The 17,053-nt window shown below is 57.8% G+C and overlaps 1 protein-coding gene and 2 long non-coding RNA genes across 7 annotated transcripts in view; 1 reads left to right on the plus strand and 2 right to left on the minus strand.

Annotated features, from left to right (window-relative positions):
- SEPTIN9 (septin 9) overlaps positions 1 to 17,053 on the minus strand; it is a 151,803-nt gene that overhangs the window by 27,198 nt on the left and 107,552 nt on the right. Inside the window, exon 1 of one of the 5 annotated variants that reach the window (XM_064495484.1) lies at positions 10,556 to 10,652. The exons of 3 other annotated variants lie outside the window; for them this stretch is intronic. The gene's annotated coding sequence lies outside the window, so the exon portion shown is untranslated. Of the gene's footprint in view, positions 1 to 5,141; positions 5,165 to 10,555; positions 10,653 to 17,053 lie in introns of those variants that run through there. One more of the 5 variants, XM_064495483.1, reaches the window with a different exon arrangement.
- LOC135323242 (uncharacterized) lies at positions 5,174 to 7,615 on the plus strand. The gene is made up of 2 exons (XR_010384545.1): positions 5,174 to 5,277; positions 6,653 to 7,615. It is a non-coding gene; the product is annotated as an uncharacterized LOC135323242 (long non-coding RNA).
- Positions 7,624 to 10,506, minus strand: LOC135323241 (uncharacterized). Its single transcript, XR_010384544.1, has 3 exons — positions 10,068 to 10,506; positions 9,769 to 9,874; positions 7,624 to 8,728 (listed from the first exon to the last, which is right to left on the minus strand). It is a non-coding gene; the product is annotated as an uncharacterized LOC135323241 (long non-coding RNA).

Consider the following 17,053-nt stretch of genomic DNA (forward strand, 5'->3'; position numbering starts at 1 on the left):
ATGTGGCCACGGAGAGGTGCACAGGGACCCAGGCAGTCCATTTGCCCCAGCTGGGAAACTGCTCCCCTAGAACATCTATCGACCTCGCTTGATTTGGGGAGCCTGGGACCAGGCCATCTCAGTGACAATGCCCTGCTGGGAGCACAAAGCAGCCTCTCTGGGTTGGCCCCGGGGGATCCAGGGAGCAGTGGCTGTAATTAGGGTCGCCTTGGGGTAAGGTAGCCTGGAGTAGAAATGGCTCAATTTTTCCCTAAAAAACTAATTTATTTCTAACAAATAAACCTCCTTTCTTCTCCAAGAAGAGTCGAGAGCTACAGGAGATAACTTTCTCACCAACCTCAGTGCTGCTGTGTGACCTCACTGCTTTGTCTCAGTTTTCACATCTGCCAAATGGGGGCAAGAGCTGACCTGGTGTGTCTTAAAAGGAAGCTCTGGGGAGTCCAGGGAGAGGGTGGTCGTGGAGGTGGTGGGCGGCGAGTGGCCACAGCCCAGAGATGGGAAAGGCCCCTTCCCACCCGTTCTCAGGACCTCACAGGCAGCGGGTGACACTAGGGAGAGCCTTCTGTTTTCCCACTTTTTAAACAACTACACTTGAACCAATGGAAAACAAAAACCTTTTAGAACTTGCTCTTTTTCCCACGGGAGGAGGACATTTTGTCATGGAAATGTCCCGACCCATTGCTCCCCTCTGCCCTGGTCCCCACCTGTCCTGTGGGGAGGGAAGCAGCCCCACCAGCTGGCAGCAAAGGTCCCTTAAATGAAAATCCCCAACATGAAGACTGAAGGACCCCAGGCACTGAGTAAACTGTGGTCAGAAGTGCCGGTCGTGGGGATCTGGCCCTGGCAGGCTGATGGCAAAGCTACTGGGGTGACCAGAGTGACAGGCAGCAGCGACCCACCAGCAGAGCATGAGGTTGGCAAAGTGGCCACAATGCCTCTGCTCTGTGGTCTCCATCATCAGATCGGCCGCTGGGGGCAGGTGAATGGGGACAAAAGGTGATGCATCACCCGCCCGTCCCCCCCCCCGAGTGGCTGTGACACCCCCATCACCGCTCTCCGCCCCCTGTGCCCGCCACCCGTCCCCTGGCTACAGTCAACCACCATTCTCCCTCCGGCTCATCAGGGCCACAGTCCAGCCCCCGGCAGACTTTAGAGGGCCAGCCCTGACACCCGGCAACAGGCAGCTCTTCCTCTGTCCTCAGCAGACAAGGAACAAAAGACTTGGATCCCGTCCTCTGTCCCCTTCGACTCCCCAAGCACCAGGGTGTGGGGGCAGGCCCGGGTCATCTGGTCCAGTCCCCTGCCCCAGGAGAATGTATTCAAATCACCAAAGAAATGCCTCTCTTTGGCCCTTTTCCTTTAAAAATTAAAATGCTCCAAGGAGCGCTCCTGTGCCGAGAGCAGGCAAACAGCATTCCTCGCAGGCTGTCTTGAGCATGTCTTACAGAAACCACAGAGCACTTGGATAAAAGATGAGAAGCTGCGGTCACACGGTGCTGCCGAGCATCCTTTCCAGCGGTAACCAAGCGAGCACTCGGGGCGTCCAGGGCCCGGACCGGGAGAACACACCCCAACACCAGTGCACAGTCCAGTGAAGACACACAGACGGGACACAGGTGTCCCCACCTGGCAAGGGGTGCTCTCCATGCAGGAGGGGGACTCACTTTCCTGCTCCGGGGCAAGGAAACCTTATCTGCTGTCCCTGTCTGGTGACAGGCACCTGGAGCAGGCCTGGGAGATAAGAGATAAGGATCTGGGAGGCGGGAGGAGGGGCAGCAGCGAGAATACACCGGGCACTGGGTGCCTGGCACCGGTGAAGCAGGACAGGGGCTGGCGTCCCCTCTGGGGGGCTCGGGCCAGGGGCAGGGGAACAGAGCAAGGGGTAGACCTCCTTCCCAAAGGCCATGTGGGTGTCGGTGACTGAACCCCAATCCCGAGGTGGGGTTCCAAGGGCAGTCCTGGATGTTCAGACGTTGACATATCACAGATGGGGGTCCCCCACCCCCAGCTTCAGCAGAGTGACAAGAAATCTGGGGCTTCTGCTCTGATCCAGCTACTATGAAAGCGTTTAAAAATCATGTTAGGGCTGGAACAGCCAGGAAGTGAGGAGCCAGCCAGCAGATGGGTCCATCCTCATCCTGAGAGCCCCATGTGCTGAGCTGCCCCCTGCCCCAAAAACCAAGGCCCAGGCCGGCACCCCAGACGCCCCTGGGGTGGAGCAGCTCCCCCAAGCCGATTATGAACGAGGAGCCCAGGTGAGGGCAAGGCGGCCCAGGCACCAGCAGAAAGGCAGAACCGGAGCTCTCTGGGGATTTCAGCGGTGATGAAAGAGAAAGACTAGCAGGTTTGAACTCGGCCCGCCACCCACACCCCAGGGCGGGCTGCTTCGCCTCTGCTCTCCAGCCCCAGAACGAGGCGCCTGGTGAGCTCGCTGGGCGGTGGGCCAGCTGGCGGGCTTGCCAGGTGGGGCAAGACGCCATCCCCGTGTAAGCAGACCTGCACCTCCGTGGGGCTCCGAGCCCCGGAGCTGACTGTGCAAGGCCCGCCACCTCGGGAGCGACCCTGGGAAGGCGTCACCAGGCTCCACTGAGCTTCTGAGAACACGTCCCTGCCTGTCCCAGGAACCAGGCTGGCACCCAATAAACAAATCAAAGCTCGGTGCTGGGAGGCAGAAGTCTGGGAACGGAGTCCCAGCCAAGGGCTATGCCTTCTGCTGGCAGCATCTTCCCCAAGACCCAGGCTGCAGGAAGCCAGGCCCCTCCTCCAGGTCCTCAGCACCAGGGTATATCCAGCTCCAACTCCATGTCTTTCTGAAGTTCAGGGGCATCGGTGGCCTAACCCAAGGTTGGGGGTGGGGGGCAGTGCAAGGACAGAGATGGGCAGGGACAGCAGGTGTGGAAGGCTGACCACGGGTCACTGTGGAAGACCCCGGCCAGGGACAAGGCGTGGACAGCAAGCATCTGTCCGCACCCTCAGCACTAAAATAAAGCCCTCCTTTGCACACACGCAGCCAATGGGGGACGCCGGTGGTGTGGGGAACCTGGCCCAAGACTGAAATGTGCAGGGGGGGCCCGGCTTCCAGAAAAAGCCTACAGATCTTTGACACTGCAGGAAGCCGGGCACTGCTCGGGCTGGTGGCGGGGCTCTGCTAAGGACAGGGTTTCCCCTTCTCCCGAAGGCGTCTCAGCCCCTAGGAAGCGAGCCTCTTTCCTGCAAAGCCGCCTGCCCTCTCTGACAAGAGCAGCTTAGGCTGGAGGTGACATGACAGGAAGTGGGGAGGGCATGGGTGGGGGAGCTGGGGAAGTGGGAGGGGGTGGGGAGGCAAGCCAACCCAGCGGCTCTGGTTGCCCTAACGGGTCAGGGCTTCTGGGGTGAAAGTCCTTGTGAGCCCCGTCCTGGAGGCCTGGGGCAGCAGACCTGGTACTCGGGGAAGGCCCCTCCGGGCCCCGCCAGGCTGGGGGTTGGTGGGGCCCACGACAGCACTGGCTGTGTTCACCTCGTGGCTGCCTCCTCCCCATCAGAACGAGGTTCTGTCTCCCCATCTCAGGATGCCTGGTGCCCCCAAGCACAGTAGGTCCTCCCCACAGACCAGCTGAACTGGCCATCACCCCAAAAGAACACAGGCCCCAGGGAACAGAGCCTGGTGGACATACAGACACAGACCAGCAGACCTGACGTATTGCAGGTGCCACCACGTGGAAATGGTGGGGGCATCGGGGAAGCCCGGGGAGCGGGTGTCAGCAACCACACAGGTCCCCCCAAGACAGGTGTTAAGAAGAGGCCTCCTTCCCCAGCCACGTCTTAGCCCAGAAGAGACCCAAGGGGGGAGAGGCACGAATCCACCCCCTGCCCCCACGGGTTGCCAAACAGCAATGACATTGACGTAAACCCCCACAGAGGTCCTAAGTTTTAAGGTAAAGCGACAATGAATGAAGGAGGTGAGCACACACAACTCTGAGGGATTGGGGGGGCCTTTTTCACCCTCCTCCCCTAACAGGTTTCTCTATGCGGGAGCCAAACTGAATTCCAACTCAGGAACCCGCTGTATGGACCGCTGCCGGGCAGCACATTTTTCTGCAGGAAAGGAATGTCAAACTTCTCTTGGGTGAGCAGAGATGCTTCTCCAAACCTCCAACAAAAATGCCAGCAGATTTCACGGCAGAGGAAAGGGAGGGGGACAAGGACGACGGGCAGCAGCCTGGGAGCTGAGTCAAGCCCCAGGGACATTTGGGATGAAGTTTCAGAGCAGATGGCACGCCCGGGGAGCACCTCGGCCCTCCCAGCTCGGGTGCCTGGGCTGACTCGCTGCGCTGGCTGTGGGATTTGAGTCTAGGGGGTTCTCCCAACTTCTCGGCCGGCTTGGCCCAAAAGCCCAGGGGGAGGCATGTCCCCAAGGAGCCGCTTCCTCACCTCTGCTCCTTGGCGTGGCATGGCAGATGCCCTCCCGGGCCCGTGCTTTCGCACAGCAAGGCCTTCCAGCCCCGCGCCCGGCCCACCCACCACCACCTCCCTCCCCTGCCGGCTCCCAGGAACACAAGCCCATCCCAAACACCTCCCAGGAATCCAGACAGGCTGCAGCAGAAACTCCCCGGATCACAATGCCGGCCGCGGACACTTCTGATTCCGGCATTTCTAGCGTCTGTTGAAACTAATCTCCAGCCAGTCCTCTTGCCACCTACCCCTAACGGCTGACCATCTGCAATCTGTCCTGACCATCTGCGATCTGTCCGGGACGATTTTAAGAGGCAGCGGTGGCCAGTCCACATTTCCTCCCCGTCCTCCTGGAAGTCAGGGAAGCCCCTTGCAAAAGGGAAATAGGGCTCCAAGAAACTCCAGGCCAGAGGAGGGCTTCACCACTCGGGTAGCTGGCCAAATATTTACAAAGACACGGCTGTGGCTCACAAAGCCCTTCTCTTCTGCTCCGCGGCCGAAAATCTGGGCCCCGCGTGGAGACCGAGCTCCCGCCGCCCCTCTCCTGGGGCCCAGGGGGGTTGTTCCGCCAGCTGGGGGGGCCGGGCCCGGGGGTCCCAGGGAGGCGCCGCTCCCAGCCCAGCCATTGGGGGGCTGCCGGGCAGCCATGCCACCTAAGGCCCCCCTGCAAGCGGTGGAGGCTGGAAGGAACAAAGGGAGCGAGGACTCACCCCAGCAGCTGAGTCGGGCTGCGCTGGCCGCCTGAGAGCGCGGCCCGCCCACCGGGTCACATGGCTGGGAGCCGAGCAGAGGATCAAAGGGGCTTTGTGGCCGAGGAACAAGGAGCCTCCCAGAGCGCGGGCAGAGGTAGGGAGGGAGCGAAGTGGCTCCGAGGGGGCAGGGTGAGGGGCACAGAGGTAGGGGGTGGGGTGGGCGGCGAGAAGGGGCGTCCGGCTGCAGCCTGGCACCCACCCCCCACCCCGGGTGCGTTATCCATGCCTAAGGAACACCAAGGAGTTCCCGGGCCAGCCTGAGTCACTCCCAAAAGCAAAGTGACATGGTTTCCAAGGAAAAGATCCAGGAAAGAGAGCTGGACATCCAGCCAGGCTGCCCTCCACCCCTGAAGTCCCTGTGCCTGCAAGTCACCGGCTCCCTTCGCCCAGCCCATCCTCCTGCCTGGGTGATGCCAAGAACCTGCCACTGCCCGCTGCCCACGGGCACCCTCCCTCCCTGCTGCCCCACCTGCTCTGTCTCTGCCAGGTGCACCCCCCACCTGGCCCTGACCCCTAGCAGCTCAGATGACACACCTAGGCCATCAGGCAGCCCCACCTCCACAGAGATGTCGGGGTTTCCAGGCAGCTGGGGGCCAGAGCACAGCCAGCCCCGTTTGCTGTGTGCGGGGGTGGAAGTGACCCCGGAAGGGAGAGGAGAGGTCTGGGGCGGGGGCTGGGGAGGCGGAGGGGCTAGCCAGCTCACCCTGAGCTTTCTTCTTCCTGGAGCCTCTGAACTCCAATCCCAATCAGATCCAGCCCCTGCCTCTCCAGCCCTTAGGGTCTGGGTAAAGAGTTCCAGAGTCTCCTCCTCTCCCCTCTCCCTGCAGGCCCCTGGGAAGAGCTGAGACCCTCAGGGGGTGAGCCAGGGGTGCCCCAGAGGAGGGAGCTGGGCCTGGACACTGGAATAGGCCTGACCCATCCTGTGCCACGACCTCTGACCCCGAGGGAGTGAGTCACTCCCAGGCACAGGCGGGGCCCACTGGGCTCAGGCCAACTCCCACAGGAGGAGAGAGAGCCTGGGGGCCGGTCTGACAGTCTTCCTGGGGCAGGGAGTGGTGAGTTCAAGTGCAAGAGAGCCTGAGTGACACCTGGGAAGGCTGTCTGGGAGCCAGGGACACCTGCCAGTCCATGGCCAACCTCCTGCCTCCAGGAGGAAGAATTCCAGCCCAGCCCCCAAGGGCCAGGCCGCACCCAAGGTTTCCCATTTCCAGTCCCCTCACGTGGGTGGTGGGCAAGGCCCAGGCACCCATCCCACCGGCCACACAGCAGGCTGACCACGTCCAAGACCACGTTCCTCAGCGGCCCGCTCTCCCCAACAGCGGCCGCGCCCACTCCTGACAGCCAGCTTGGCCCCCGATGGCCTCCGAGGTCTGTGGCTTTGCCACAAAGGCCTCAGGGGGCTGAGTCCCACGCCCCTGCCCACGCCCACGCGGAGTGGCCACGCAGTCACCGCTGCCTTTGGTTTCCAGGCGCCCTGCCAGAGCTGGGGGAGCATCCCGGGGAGGCCCTGGACATCTAGAGCCCCTGTGCGCATCTCAGTGGGAGGGAGGCCGTGGTGGATCGGAGACACGGGCTTCAAAGTCAGAACCGGATGGAGGCCCCTGCGCTCGCACCAGCTTTGGCCCATTACTCAACGTCTGCTGGCCAGGAACTTCCCCAACTGTAAAATGGGCATAATCAACTCCAGCCACAAGAACTACAGCAAGACATGTGCGTCCAGAACCAGGAAGGGCAGCCACTCAAAAAACATACTCTTTTCCTCTAAGAAGGTGGTTTCCTGGGGCAGAGAGTAGGGAGGGTCCAGGCCCTTCCAACTCCCCTGCGCACTTAGCTGGGACCTCGTCACTGGGCCCTAAAAGGCAGCTCCAGGAATCAGCAGCAGAGGCCAGGCGGCGTCAGAGTTAACTCAGAGATGCCACCTCCCCTCCACGCCTGCCCTGGCAGCCTCCTCGGCCCTGAGCACTCTCCTTAGAACCTCCTTCTAGCCTCTGTCCCTCCAGCCTTCTGGCCCCAGAGTCCACTCCCAGGGCCTACCCTCCTTCCTGGGCGCCACATGGGCAAACCAACTGCTCTCCAAGCCCAGCCCTCACCCTGCCCGCCCTCTCCCCCCACCCCCAGATCTCTGGGCCCAGGAGGCGACCTGGGTGCTTTATACACAGAACACACTCCTCTTGTGACATTCTCTCACTCGGCACAGATGGGGGCCCCCAGAGCACAGAAGAGGGAATCCCTGCACCCGACAAGCCCCCAGTCCAGGGGCTTTTTCAACACAGAACACCTGCCCTCTGGACACACTCGACATCCAAAGAGAACAGCCTGGACTGCGCAGCTGCCCATCCAGTCCTCCAGCCTCCCAAGACAGGCTGGCCACAGACGGAGTTTTCAAGTTTCTAGTAGACACCGTAAAAAAAAAAAAAAAAAAAAGTAAGAAACAGGTGACTTTAATTGTAATGCCTTTTACTTAACCCGAGAGCTAAAATATTATTAATTCAACATGTAATCAATAATAAAATCTTTGAGATGTTTTATAGTCTTTTTCTTTCCGTGCAAAGTCTTCGGCATCCAGTGTGCATTCTGGCCTTCCTGCGCCTCAGTGTGGACTGGCCACATTTCAAGTAACCAAGAGCCACACGCAGCCAGGGGCTGCTGTCCTGGACAGCACAGCTCTCAGCGCTCTCAGTTTCATCCTGAGATTACACCAGATCCTTGGAGAGAGAACCTTTTATTTGGAACATTTTTAGGACGTGGCTCAGAGGAACACACAGCAGTGTCTACTGTAAGGTAATGTTGAGACGGCTGACTCCTCCATCACAGTGCCCCCTCTCTGGGGGAGGACTGGGGCCATTTCTCTCAGATTCCACCATCAGAAAGAGCAGCTTCTCCTAGGAAATCTCTTTGCCAGAGGCATGCTAAGCATCGCTCAGATGGTTCCAAAGATGTCAGTTCCTGCGACTTTCAACCCATCCCTTTCTGGGGCGTTCCCTATCCTACCTGGCTCGCAGGTGCTCGGGCCAGGAGGAACCTGACGTAAATGCAGCAGCTCCAGAGTGGGCTGGGCTGTTGGAATTCCCCTGGTGGCAAGGAGGCAGGAACCCTCCTGCTGGACGGCCCAGCAGCTCGGAGGTCAGGCTGCGCAGACTTGCGGGCTGGAAAGCTATCTACTGGGGGCCGTTTGCAAAGGGAGAGAGGAGGGAGTGGCGGGAACACAGGTGGAGACCCCAGGAAAGGAGAAAGGATGAGGAGAGGGCGGCCAGGATCCAAGCTACTGCAGCTCCTGCCTCTCCTGCACAGGGACAGCCAGGCACCGGCCGCCCCTGCATCCGGTAAGTACCTCCACATGCTTCTGTTTCTTTCCTTCAAAGTCACACAGAATTGCACCGATTAAAAACCAGTCTATGGAGACAGAGGGTGGTGGTTGCCAAGGCGGCGGGGGGTGGGGAGGGGCTGCTTAAGGGGCATGGGGTTTCCTTTCAAGGTGGTAAAGATGTTCTGGAACTAGGCAGAGAGCGGTGACGCTTGCACGAGGTGAATGTGTTAACAGCAGACTAAAGAAAAAAGAATTCAATGTGTCCTTTTTCCCCTTGAGCCAGCTTGCCTTCGGTACAGCCCCGCAGTCCCGAGCTCAGCACGTCTAAGTCAGGAGCTTCTCGCACACTCAGACCTGGAAGGGAGCTTGCTCCCAGCCTGCAACCCTCCATGGGAAACTCCCCCACCCCATGAGGTCTCAAAGTTGGGTTTTCCAAGGCTGTCACTCCTGGGATACTCTGATCTCAATTCACCCCCACAAAGCTGTGGAAGCCCCCCTCGCTGGGCACCTGCTGACGTGCAGTGAGGAAGGGGCCCCATGGTGTCCTTGACGAGGATGCTGTGGGCCATTTCCACCTGCCCATGGGCAGCACCCACCATCCTCCCTTGGGAACCCCCAAGAGAACGGTCACGGAGCGGGAGGCAGCACCGGTCAGCTGTCCTGCCGCAGGGTCCCACTCCAGAAGCCACAGAGGGACAGCTGGGGCTCCCACCTCCCTGAGGGAGTCACCTGCCCTGCAATGCTGGGACACCCACGTGATGCCCAGGACGGTGGATCCAGCACGCCGCAGCAGCAGAGAAGGAAGTGGTTACACAGTGTCCTCCCTCCCTCCCCCTCGCCTCTCTCACGCACACTCACACACGCACATGCGCGCGCACACCGCCCCACCCCAGGTTCCCAGGTCCCCAACTTTTCTCCTGCCAAGCCCCGACCCAAAGCCTGGTTGTGAGCACCCAGCTCAGCCAACTCTTCTACCAGCCCACCCCGGGCGAACCCCCAGGGGATGCAGCAGAGGCTTCCCGTCAACTGCCAAGGAAGCTATCCTTCCCGCTCCTCTGTGGGCAGGTCGCCGGGCTCCCCCGCTCGAGGGACAGGGGAAGCATGGGTCTGGGGGCTGACGTGGGCCGCGGGGCATATGCAGCCACACGCCCCCCCCCCCACCGGGAAGCCCACGTGCTTAGAGGCAAGCAGAACTCAGAAAGGTGCCGGCACACGCACAAGTCCCCACCATCCCCAGGAGGCCCCCCAAAGCCCCAGAGTGAAGGCCCCGGCATGCACCTGCCCGCACGATTTCTCTCTGCAGCAGACCACTGCTTGCAGGGGGCTGGCTGTTTGTCACATGGAATTGACTTCTTTCTTTCTTCCGGTTCCTTTTCAACCTGACCTGGGAGAAGTTCAGGCTGGGGCATCTCAAAAACATGGCCATCCCCACTTCCTCTGGCCCAGCGCCCTCCTCCAAATGTAGGCTTTCTCCCTCTCTGAACAATCCAGCCTCTTATCACTCACTCCCCACCACAACCCACTCACTTCTCAACCTTTGCCATCTGGATTCTGCCCATTTCACCACTAAAACCAACCTCCTAAAAAGATCCTCACGGCCAACCTTCAGTTCCTCCCCCATCTGACCTCAGGGGCAGCACGTGGCACGCACTAAGCTCCCCTCCTAAAGGGGTGCTTCTCCAGGCTACTTTCTCTCCTCGTCCACCAAGGCAGGGGATTAGACAGCACACGGGGAACTCCTCTTCCCTCATCCCAGTCTCCTGTGGGGAGAGGAGAGACTGGCCTCACCTCCACCACCAGCTTCAGCCATGACCCCCAGACGGACGCCTCTGGCCCTGACCGCCTCCCCACTCAGGCGCATTACAGGCAGGCTGTGTTGTAAGGACCTTATGCTCTTCATCCAGTCCCCATTGTCTCCCAAACCCCAGCTAAAATCCCCTGTTAAAAGTCGCCGCCTCCAGGAAGCCCTCTGGATGTTCCCCCATCACATGTGACCACCACCCCCCTTTTCGTGTTTCCCACCTGACATCCTGACCTGGAGCACTGGCCGGACTGGCTTACTCACCTCCTCCTGGTCTCCTAGGTGGCGCGCCGTGCAAATGTTTGTGGAACTCGGCGACAGGAAGGCCCCATTTCCTCCTTTCTAAGAAGTGCTCCTCCCACCCCCACTGTCAGGTGGCATCTTTCCCTCCCAGGCACCTTTAATACACATTTATTTTTTCCTCTTGAAAAGCTATCATTAAATCAACAATGTGTCTCAGAAATTATCTGATGATATCTGAACTCTCACCTGCAGCCAACTCTATTATCCCGTGTGATGGTCACGCTGTAGACAAGCAGTAGCCCCCGGCACACTTCCAGCCCCACCCACCCCACCCTCCTTGGGCAGCCTGTGTTTCCCAGGGCTGCAAACTCTTTTCTGCTGACACACAACCAGAATCCTGAACACTCAGCAACAAAACAGTCAGACCCTGCGGGGATTTCAAGGACAAAAGAAACCCAGTGTGTCCACAGCACCAGCGGCGTCTGGCCCCGTGAGCTCTCTCCGGGGTGTCAGCAGGGAGGACCGCCAGGTGGGGGCGCTCCAGGTCGGCGTTAGGTGCAAGGCTCCCAACCTCCTTACCCTTCACTGAATTAAGAACCAAAACAAAAGCTTATCAGCAGCTAAGATGGGACATTCTGAGTCAAACAATACAGTTTGGCTAAGTTCTAAGTATAGAGAGGGGACTGAGGCTCTGAGGTTGGAGGTAGGGCATTAAGCAGAAGGGGCAGGCTATTTGTTCGGCTTCTCCAAAGAGGGTCTTCCATCCGGGTGGCATACTACTGTTCTAAGGGGGAGCTTCTGGGAAATACAGGTGCCTGGGCCCCACCTCAGCGATTCTGATTTAACTAACCCAGGGGTTGGTCATTTTGCAAAATTTCAGGGAACTCCATTGTGGAGCTTGGCCTGAGAACTGCTGATTAGGACTGACAGATACACACACACCCCTGAGATCTGGGAGATCCTGATAACACTTCAGAGCTGTTTATCTTTTATCTTTATCTTTCCAGAAACTCCTTTGTTTCCCAGAAAGTGCTCTACCCACCTCCTCCCCTACTAAGAAGGTGTATCAGCCCCAAATGCTAACCCCTCTTTGAGTCCATCTTTCTGTGGACTCCCACGTGTATGTGATTAAGCTTGTCTTTCCTCTGGCCAACACGGCGCTTGTCAGTTTAATCTGCAGACCCCCTAAGACTGAACCTAAGAGGGTAGAAGAAAAAATTTCCCTCCCCAACACTGATCCCCCGCCAAAACCTCTTCACTGCAGACCTGTTCCTTCCCCACCCACGGCCAGCAACTTTGATCCCGTCTCTCAAAGCCTGTTAAAGCAGGACCGCCTGCCCTGCAGGATACTCCCACTCCAAAAGGTTTCGCAGTCAAATCAACTCGGCAGTGTCCACCCTCTCCGGTCCTTCTTTTGGATATTTACAAATATCTGTCAGCATATTTTTGTATTAAATCCTACAACGTGAGTTGTTTTTTTTTTAAGTTCAAAGTCTTTAACTATATCTCAGATTTATTGGACTGTGGAACCCCTTTGCCTCTCTCATGCCTGTTGAAGATCCCAACAGAGAACAGTTTGGGAAACACTGGTCCAGACTTCCCAGTGCACTGTCTCTCTGCTGCTGCTCTAGGCCAGACATCAGATCAGTCTAGCCTCTCTGGACAGGGGTGAGGGTGGGGTGGGAGTGGAACGTAGGAGTCCCACAGAAAGGGCAGCTTACCTGGGGGCAGCCACAGGTCTTGGGATAATATTTTTAAGTCCAAATTCCTAAATTATCAGAGGACACAAGAATGGTCAGGGCAGCATTGTTTATGAAGACCGAAAACCCCCACGAAAACCAAAAACAAAATCCTAAAACGGCCCAAATGTCCATGAAGGGGAGACTAGACAGCTCTGGTCATCCCATTCATTCGGCAGTGAAAACACACAGCCCAGGACGACAGACCCTGATGCAAATAACCCCAACTCTCAAGGAGAAGAAGCTGCAGGAGGCCACTGGCACGGCACGTGTTCCGACTCACGCTGTTCCGCAACGTGTAAAACAGCAGCACGTTACGGAGGGGCACACGGCTGTGCAGCCAGAGTGCTAAGGTACACAGACAGACAGATAAACACGGAGAAGCGGATGCGGCACGCGCGTCTCACCTGGTGAGAGGGAGGGAGGGGGACTGCAAATATTTGCTTCTCAAGCAGACAGAGGCACCCAGGTGTCGGTTGTCTGAGCCAGTGCCTGGTTTGTTTTTAAAAACGAAAGCCATCTTCACAGGCACAGGGGAATCGAAGCATCACGTGAGCTTGTCCGTGGCTACCTGGCTAGGTGGCCCGGGAGACGAGTCGTTACCTCCCTGAGCCTCCGTTTACCCACCTGTAGTCCAAGGGCATCGAACCCACCTGTGACACGGCTGCTTATGGGGAGGTGGCTCAAACTTCCTGCCCTCCCTTGCAGGGTTTGGGGAGGGTGGTTTGAGCTAACTATGTCAAGGGGCTTTGAAAACCGTATGAAGCTTCTAACCAGGGGGAGCTGGGACTCTGGGCCTGTTTTCATGACCTGGCAGAAAACAGCCCAGCCAGAGAAGCCTTGGTTTTCTCCCCCAGGGCCTCGGTCTCAGGCATGAGGGCTGAGGGCTTTTTGCAGCTGCCCAGGGCAGCGCCAGACCCACTTTGAGTGGGGGTATCTGACACCCCTCTTCCCTTCAGCAAAGGCCCTGGGGCAGGTAAAACCACCATGCATGGGAAACGAGGAAGTTGTTTAATTGGGAATGGGGCCCAAACCAGCCCAGCCCGGCTCTTTCCGCTTCTCCTGTCTCTCCTCCCAGAACCGGGAGCTCAGGAAATTCAAGGTTGTGAAGCAGCCGGAACATCACCTCTGGCTGTTTACTCAGATGGGGACACTGACCCTTCTTGGCCCGCTCCACAAACCTGGGTGTCCCTTTGTGCCAGACCCTCCCCACCCAGGGGCCGGTGATCCCACCAACCAGCCACCCAGGGCTGGTCTCACCCCAGCCACCCAACTTCACATTTCATCCGGGAAACTCGGGCTTGGAGGTCAGAAGGACAGGAGTTCGAATGTCACTCCACCACCTGTCAGCTGAGTGGCTATGGGTCAATTTCTTAATCTCTTTGAAGTTCCCACCTGTTGAAAGGGGGAAGGGGTGCCTTCCTTGCCGGAATTCAAGGAGAATGAAGAGGAAAGAAATGGCATATGTGCAGACTGGCGCTGAGCCTGGCCCCCGAGCAGACGCTCCCTAACGCTGTCTCCCTGCCCCTCCTCGGTCCTTGCATGGGCGTGTGAGGGGGAGGCGGCACCTGCCAGCCCCGAGTCCCAGGTGCAAGGAGGAACGAGCAGAAACTGGTGATGGACATGAAGCTTAATTACCGATGAGTTCACGTATCTGTGCTATTATTTTATTTTTTATTTTAATTTTTCTAATTGAAGTGTAGTCAGTTTACAATGTTGTGGTAACTTCTGGTGTACAGCGTAGCAGTTCAGTCATATACACACACACACACACACACACACACATATATATCTCCTTTTCATATTGTTTTTCATTATATGTTATTACAAGAAACTGAATTTAGTTCCCTGTGCTATACAGTAGGACTTCGCTATTTATCTGTGTTATATATGGTAGTTAGCGTCTGCAAATCCCAAACTCCCAGTTTATCCCAACACCCATCCCCCGCCCCACAAGTATCTGTGCTTCTAAAACCTTAATGGTAGATCCAAAAGGTCTTCTGAGAAGTTTGTCTTTTAAAAGCATATTAAAAAAAAAAAAAAAGGAATACATCCTGCAAACATAATATTCAGCGAAAGAAGACAAAAATAACAGTATACTGTGTGGTACCATTTGAAGTTCAAAAGCGGGCAAAACCCTCACCAGTGATGGAACATTTCTGTCTCCTGATGGTGGTGGTGACTGCATGCATCTATGAACGTGATAAAATTTCAAAGACCTATACACGCAGAAAAGCGGAGAAAGCTGAGTAAGGTCTGGAGCTAGGTTAACGTCCTTGTCCCTGTCAGCTTCCTGGTTTCGATAACGTCCCGCGATGTGTCGCTAGGGAGAAGCTGGGTAAGGAGCACACAGGAGCTCTCTGCTGCCACTCGTGTACTCGCTGCTGGGTCTAGGGTTATTTCAAAATACCAAGCTCTTCAAAAGCACACTCAAGGGCGCTCTTGCTGAGTTGCTACAGGTGGGCTGCAGCCTGATTCACAAATCTCGTAATAAAGCCAGCTGGGTCTCCTACACACAAAAGAACCCATTCAAAACGTGAGATGCCACGAATGCTTTACCACAACGGAACAGTCAGAAACGGGAACTGGATGATGTCACAAGTCATCCGTCCCTTCATTCCTGCGGCCCGTGCACATGTCCTCAGTGCGGGCATCATGTCAGGTGCAGGAACGGGGGCCGGGCTGCGCGGACAGGGGCCCTGGCCTCAGGGAGGCGAGGCAAAGCTCAGGGCTCTCAGCACAGGGGGGCGAGCTGTGGGGGGCAAGCGATGAGGCTGGGAAGCTGCCCCCCAGTGACAGCCGGACTGGTTCTCCAGACTCCAGGATAGGATGAGCACAGAGGTCACGGGGCGGGAAAATGCCCACCTGGTCCCCAGTCAGCTCAGAAGCTGACTGTTTCACGGCCACAGGTAGGAGCCTAACTCTCTCAAGCCCCTGGCCACAGGTGCCAACGATGGGGACAGGCAGGGGCTGCAAGGCCACCCTCCGAGGTCTCCGGGAGCCCTGGGCAGCAGGCGGGCACCTGCTGGCCACAGTTTACCGAGGAGGCTTCCCCCCGCCACCCGCAGGGCGCCTGGTTCCTCCCCACCTCCTGTCTAAGCCAGGGCATCCTGTGGTCCCCGGGGCTCCCAGGGCTGCAAGGCAGGGGCACCTAAGATGCTGCAGCAGCTGCTCCTCCAACCCCCCCAGCCCCCAGGACAATCCGCTTTGCTCCCTGGCAGTCCACACCCGCTAACCTTCCGCCACCACCAGGCGCGCCCTGGCCGCGCAGGCTTACATCTCTGGACCTGCTTCCTCATCTGCAAATCAGGGAGTCTCTTTCAGCTACAGAAGCCTAAGTCTAAGGGGGAAGGAAAAACAGCCACAAAAAGGAGGTGGAGGCACCGGCCCACACTCTTGCCTTCAGTTGAGAAAAGCAGAAACAGCTTCTCAACTGGTTCCTTTTCTGCACTACCTTGGGGGGAGGGCAGTGGCCTCCTCTGGACTCCAGAGCTGGGAGCATCTAGGGGACCCCAGAGTCTGCCAGGGCTCAGGATACAGAGGGAACTCCTCCCGAATTCTCCCAGAAGAGGCTCACCCTTCCTCACTGTATCGGCTTCCTGCTGCTGATGTAGCAAAGCACCAGAAACTTAGTAACTTCAAACGGCCCAAGTTTGTCCTCTAGTCCTGGGAGTCAGAAGTCCAGTATGGGTTCGCTGAGCTAAAATCAAAGGCTGGTTCCTTTTGGAGGCTCCAGGGGAGACTCTGTTTCCCTGCCTGTTCCGGCTTCCAGAGGCCACTGTGTTCCTTGTTCCTCGCCCTTCCAGCATCCTCAAGGCCGGCGACGGCTGGTGGGGTGTCCCTCATATCCCATCACTTCTGCACACTCGCCAGCCTCTCTCTCCTCCATTTCTAAGGACCCTTGAGATTACGCTGGGTCGTGTGGATTATCCAGGATAATCTCTCTGGATTATCTCAGATGATCTCCCTACTTTAAGGCCAGCTGATCAGCAGCCTTGGTTCCCCTTTGCCTTGTGACCTAATGTAATCACCAGGTTCTGGGGTTTGGGGCACAGGCATCTTTGGGAGTCATTATTCTGCCCACCCCACTAACCCAGGTCCTGAAGGAGGATGAAGGGTTGGATCACAGGCCCAGAGGCTGCCTGCTTAGGTTCAAATCCTGGCTCCACCACTTAATAGCTGAGGGACCAGGTTACCCACATCTGTAAGATGGGGTAAGGCATCTGAAAGGCACCAGGGGGCGTGCAGCAGAAGGTCCTCCCCGAGAAACTCCGTCCTTGACGGATGAGTCTCCCAGGACAACAGGGGCTCACCTGGGCTCTACAGGAGTGGTGCCTGGCCACCCTAGAAGGATGACAGGCCAGAGCCACTTGAGATGGTGGCAGCCAGCCAGTCTGTGGCCTCCTCCCTCATCAGAACCCCAGGAGGCTAGCGCAGTCAGCCACCCATCACCAGCTCCCTGGATGCCAAGCTCCTCCCCCGTCAACAGAAAGCGACCTTCTCTAGCACAGAGAGCCCCCTTCCTCCACGACAGAGAATCTGTCACATTGAGGCAGCCACACATCCAGTGAGACGAATGCAGGACCCTTGAGCCCAGGTCATTCCAGCGGAGAGGTCCCGGGGGTGTGGGGTGGGGGACGTGGGCCAAGGTAGGGGTCAGTGCTCCGGTCCCCAAATCAGCCCAAACCACAGGCCACACTTCTCTCCCAGGGGTTTTGCTTTCCAACCACTGCTGACCAGGTGTCCACACTTTCCTCATCACGGCCCGGCTGGTTCTGAA

This window comes from Camelus dromedarius, chromosome 16 (genome assembly GCF_036321535.1).
Source record: "Camelus dromedarius isolate mCamDro1 chromosome 16, mCamDro1.pat, whole genome shotgun sequence".
Classification (NCBI taxonomy): Eukaryota; Metazoa; Chordata; class Mammalia; order Artiodactyla; family Camelidae; genus Camelus; species Camelus dromedarius.